The sequence below is a fragment of the Gopherus flavomarginatus genome, chromosome 2 (assembly GCF_025201925.1).
Source record: "Gopherus flavomarginatus isolate rGopFla2 chromosome 2, rGopFla2.mat.asm, whole genome shotgun sequence".
NCBI lineage: Eukaryota > Metazoa > Chordata > Testudines > Testudinidae > Gopherus > Gopherus flavomarginatus.
The window spans coordinates 43,776,298-43,781,859 of NC_066618.1; positions in this window are offsets into that span (position 1 = coordinate 43,776,298).

Sequence of the window (5,562 nt, forward strand, 5' to 3'; positions counted from 1 at the left end):
AATGAAGCCATGGAAGCGACCATTGGTGAGTGTACCTTTGTAAATATAAAACATGGTTTAAAAGCAAGCGTTTTTAATGATTAATTTGCCCTCAGGACTTGGGATGCATTCACGGCCAGTACAGTTATTGGAAAAGTATGTTAACATGTCTGGGGATGGAGCGGAAATCCTCCAGGGACATCTCCATGAAGTTCTCCTGGAGGTACTCCAAAAGCCTTTGCAGAAGGTTTCTGGGCAGGGCAGCCTTATTCCGTCCTCCATGGTAGGACACTTGGCCACGCCACGCATGTAGCAAGTAATCTGGTATCATTGCATGACAAAACCTAGCTGCGTATGGTCCCGGTGGTTGCTGGCATTCAAGCAACATCCTTTCTTTATCTCTCTGTGTTATCCTCAGGAGAATGATATCGTTCATGGTAACCTGGTTGGAAGACGGGAATTTAATTAAGGAGACAGAGATGGCCATTCCTACTGGGCTGTTTGCCTGTTGCTTAAAAGAAATCCTTCCTTGCAGGTAGGAGTGGAGAATGGCGCTGAGCTTTTTTGCGTTTGGCTAGCAGGGATCTTCCCTGCTACCAGCCATGTGGTGGTGGGGAAAGGGGGCTGTTTAGCATTGATCTTCCATGATACCAGTCATGCGGTGCGGGGAGGGGTAAAGCGATCATCCCAGAGAGTTGGATGCAGGGGGTGATTTCTGCTGCTGCATGTTAACAGGAAAGAAGCAGTACTGAATGGGATTTGCTTGGTATTTGGGAAAGGAGGGCACTGTGTATATGAAGGCTGGAGAAGCCGAAAGACAATGGCTTACCATGGCTGTATGCAAACTGAATTCTGCTGCCCAGAACTGCATCTGTGAGATCTCTAACACCAGCCGCAGGCACTCAATATTAAGATGCAAAATGCGACCTTGTAGTGAAATCACATGTGCTATGTAAGGTGAATAGTGTTGTTCACCGTGAAAGAGTATAAGCATTGTTCTGTAAAATATATCTTTTTAAATACTTCTCTCCCTTTTTCCCCTCCCTCATGCAGCTGCAAATTTTTCAAGCCTCCCTATTCCATCCCGAAGGCTATCTCAGATAAGGTGGCGGAAAAAAAAGACCGAGATGAAATGTTCTCGGAAATCATGGAAGTGACCCGCAATGAAAGCTCATCTGAATGAGTGGAAGGACATGGTATCCTTGTATTTACAGGAAATTACAGGAAAGATGCCAGTGAACGTGAGGACAGGAGGGATGAACGTGAGGATAGGAGGGATGAATGTGAGAAGAGGAGAGACGCTCGAGATGAGAGGTGGCAGCAGGAAGATCAGAGGTATAGGCAGAAAGATCAGCGGTGGCGGGATGCAACGCTGGGGCTGCTGCGTGATCAAACTGACATGCTCTGATGTCTGGTGGAGCTTCAGGAACAGCAGCAGGGTCACAGAGTGCTGCTGCAGCCCCTGTGTAACCACCTTCACCCCTCACCATGTTCCATACCCTCCTCACCCAGACGTGTAAGAATGCATGGGGGTAGGCTCCGTGCACCTGCCCACTCACCCCCGTGGACAGCCCAAGCAAAAGGCTGTCATTACTTTGAAATTTTTTTAGTAGCCTTTTCCTTCCCTCCGATCCTCCTCCCAAACCACACCCGGACTACCTCGTCAGTTCTCACCCTCTTTTTATAGTGACTTAATAAAGAATAGTATCAGAGGGGTAGCCGTGTTAGTCTGGATCTGTAAAAGCAGCAAGGAATCCTGTGGCGCCTTATAGACTAACAGACGTTTTGGAGCATGAGCTTTCGTGGGTGAATACCCACTTCGTCAGATGCATGTCATGCATGTCATCTGACGAAGTGGGTATTCACCCACGAAAGCTCATGCTCCAAAACGTCTGTTAGTCTATAAGGTGCCACAGGATTCTTTGCTGCTTTAATAAAGAATAGTGAATAGTTAACGATAGTGAATTTATTTGCATAAGCAAGCTGTAATCGAAGGGGGAGGGTGGGTTGCTTACAGGGAATGAGTCAATCAAGGGGGGGGGTTCATCAAGGGGAAACAAACACAGCAGTCACACCGTACCCTGGCCCATGATGAAACTGGTTTTCAAAGCTTCTCTGATGTGCACCGCTTCCTGGTGTGCTCTTCTAATCGCCCTGGTGTCTGGCGGCGTGTAATCAGTGGCCAGCTCATTTGCCTCAGCCTCCCACTCCGCCATAAAGGTTCCCCTTTACTCTCACAGAGATTGTGGAGCACACAGCAAGCAGCAATAACAATGGGGACATTGGTTTGGCTGAGATCTGAGCGAGTCAGTAGTGTGCACCAGTGTGCCATTAAACGGCCAAATGCACATTCTGCCACCATTCTGCGCTTGCTCAGCCTGTAATTGAACAACTCCTGACCACTGTCCAGGCTGCCTGTGTATGGCTTTATGAGCCATGGCATCAAGGGGTAGGCTGGGTCCCCAAGGATAACTACAGGCATTTGAACATGCCCAACTGTTATTTTCTGGTATGGGAAGTAATTCCCTTGCTGCAGCCGTTTAAACAGAGTAGTGTTCCTGCAGACATGAGCGTCATGAACCCTTCCCGGCCATCCCACGTGGATGTTGGTGAAACATCCCTTGTGATCCACCAGTGCTTGCAGCACCATGGAAAAGTACCCCTTGCGGTTTACATACTGGGTGCCCTGGTGCTCCGGTGCCAAGATAGGGGTATGGGTTCCATCTATCACCTCACTACAGTTAGGGAATCCCATTGCAGCAAAGCCATCCACTATGACCTGCACGTTTCACAGAGTCACAACCTTTTGTGGCAGCAGCTTAATGATTGCTTTGGCTACTTGCAGCACAGCAGCCCCCACAGTAGATTTGCCCACTCCAAATTGATTCCCGACTGACCGTAGCTGTCTGGCGTTGCAAGCTTCCAGCGGGCTATTGCCACTCGCTTCTCAACTATGAGGGCTGCTCTCATCTTGGTATTCTGGCGTTTCAGGGCAGGGGAAAGCAAGTCATAAAGTTCCATGAAAGTGTGCTTACGCATGCGAAAGTTTCGCAGCCACTGCGAATCTTCCCAAACCTGCAAAACTATGCAGTCCCACCAGTCTGTGCTTGTTTCCCGGGCCCAAAATCAGCGTTCAATGGCTAGAACCTGCCCCATTACCAGCAGGATCTCCAAAGCGCAGGGGGCCATGGTTTGAGAGAATTCTGTCTCCATGTTGTCATAATATAATTCCCAATTCTGAACCTTAGCGTTCAAAATATGGGTATTAGCATGAATTCCCCTAAGCTTAATTACCAGCTTAGATTCTGTAGTGCTTCCCCCAATCAGGACTTAGAGTAGAGTGCCTGATAAACTCTGGTCTCTCCCAAAACCTTCCCTGGGGACCCCCAAGACCCAAATTCCTTGAGTCTCACAACAAAGGGGAATAAACCATTTCCCTTCCCCCTCCTCCCCTCCAGGTGTTCCCTCCCTGGGGTCCTGGAGAGATATACAGATTCAAGCTCCGTGAATCTAAACAAAGGGATTTCCCCCTTCTCCTTTCTTCCTCCCAGATCTTTCCCGCCCTGAGTACACTAGGAGATCACTGTGATTCAGACTCCTTAAATCACAACATAGAGAAATCAGGTGGGTTTCCCCCCTTTCTCTCCCTCCCTGTTAAGTACAGACTCAATTCCCTTGAGCCTCAACAAGGGGAAAAATCAAACAGGTCTTAAAAGCAAAACTTTTAATAAAAGAAAAAAAGAATAAAGAAAATCACTGTAAATTCAAGATGGAATATTACAGGGTCTGTCAGCTTATAGAAACTAGAAAGAAGCCTCCCCCCCAGCAAAATACAATTTAAAATACTTCCAGCAAACTACACATTTGCAAATACAGAAACAATCAAAAGACTATAACCGCCTTTCTTACTAAATTACTCACTATTCTGAATATATAAGAGACTGTAGCAGGGAGATTGGCAAGAAACCTGGTTGCACGTCCAGTCCCTTCCAGGACCCAGAGAGAACAAAGCAAAACCCAAAAAACACAAACAAAGGCTTCCCTCCACCGAGATTTGAAAGTATCTTGTCTCCTGATTGGTCCCCTGGTCATGTGTTTAGTTCCCTGTTTGTTAACCCTTTACAGGAAAAAGAGACATTAACCCTTAACTATCTGTTTATGACACATGTCCTCATCACTCTCGTCACCGCGCTGCCGTAGCCGCCTCCTCCTCGCCTGGCTTTGCAGGTCCTGGTTCAGCATAGACTGCACGAGAATGCGCAAGGTGTTTACAATGTCTACGATTGCGGTCTTGATCTGAGCAGGGTCCATGCTTGCTGTGCTATGGCGTTTGCACAGTTCACCCAAGAAAAAAGGTGCAAAATGGTTGTCTGCTGCTTTCACGGAGGGAGGGGTGAGACTGTACCCAGAACCACCCGCGACAACGTTTTTTGCCCCATCAGGCACTGGGATCTTAACCCAGAATTCCAATGGGCGGGGGAGACTGCAGGAACTATGAGATAGCTACTGGATAGCGACCCACAGTGCAATGCTCCAGAAATTGACGCTAGCCTCGATACATGGACGCACACCGCTGAATTAATGTGCTTAGTGTGGCCGCGTGCACTCCACTTTATACAATCTGTTTTACAAAACCGGTTTATGTAAAATCGGAATAATCCCATAGTGTAGACATACCCCCAGATGTAGTTTCAAAAGTTTGTTGTCTTAGGTCTAAACCGAATAACCCTGTTGATTGTTTTTTCCTGCAACCTCTGCAATCTATTGATTAGCATTTTGCTCAGACTGTAACTGGGAGTGGGGGGCATTGTGAATCATATAGTACATAATTTGCATATGACCAGCCAGAGTGAGATAAACATCTCTTTCCCACTGCTTACCAGGACTATGTGGATCACCTTTTGGTAACTTGTCTTAACTCACAAACCTGAGCATCATTTTTAGTATATATGAATAACACTTCACATATTTTCTGTGAATACATCTCACAACGCTTTATGATGACTAGTGTGACATTTGAGACCTTACATTACATTCTTTGGCAGACTAGTATGCAGATATCAGACCCAGGGGATCGCTGTAACCCTTACATACCCCTGTTCTCTTTGCCAGTTGGCAACAAGAAGTCTTTGGGCCACAGCAAGGGTAACAGCAAACATGGAGGTTTTAATACATATCAGATTCACAGCAGACAGCAAGGCAGAAGTTTTGGTTTCACAAAATAACTTGTTAAATGCTGCAGTGTCCTTTTTCCCATTGCCAGTAGCCCATCACGCAGGAGTATAGAAAATGAGCCAGTGTGTATTTGTAGTTATCATTCTGATGAGGAATTTCAGAAAGGATACAGATTTGGGCTTTGTTGCCAATGGCGTCCTTGTTCCAGTGCAACCATTGAGAGGGACACAAAGGATAAACGAGTAGTTAACAGCTGTTCTCTGCATCCAGCTCCTCCTGTGACCAAGCTGCTTTAGCTTTGCTGTTCTGACAGTCTCAGCTCATACACAGAAGCCAGGCGCCTGCTGAGGGAGAAGTCCTTAGAGCTGATGTCATTTCAGTCCTGGTCCAATGAGGAAAGCGAAGTAC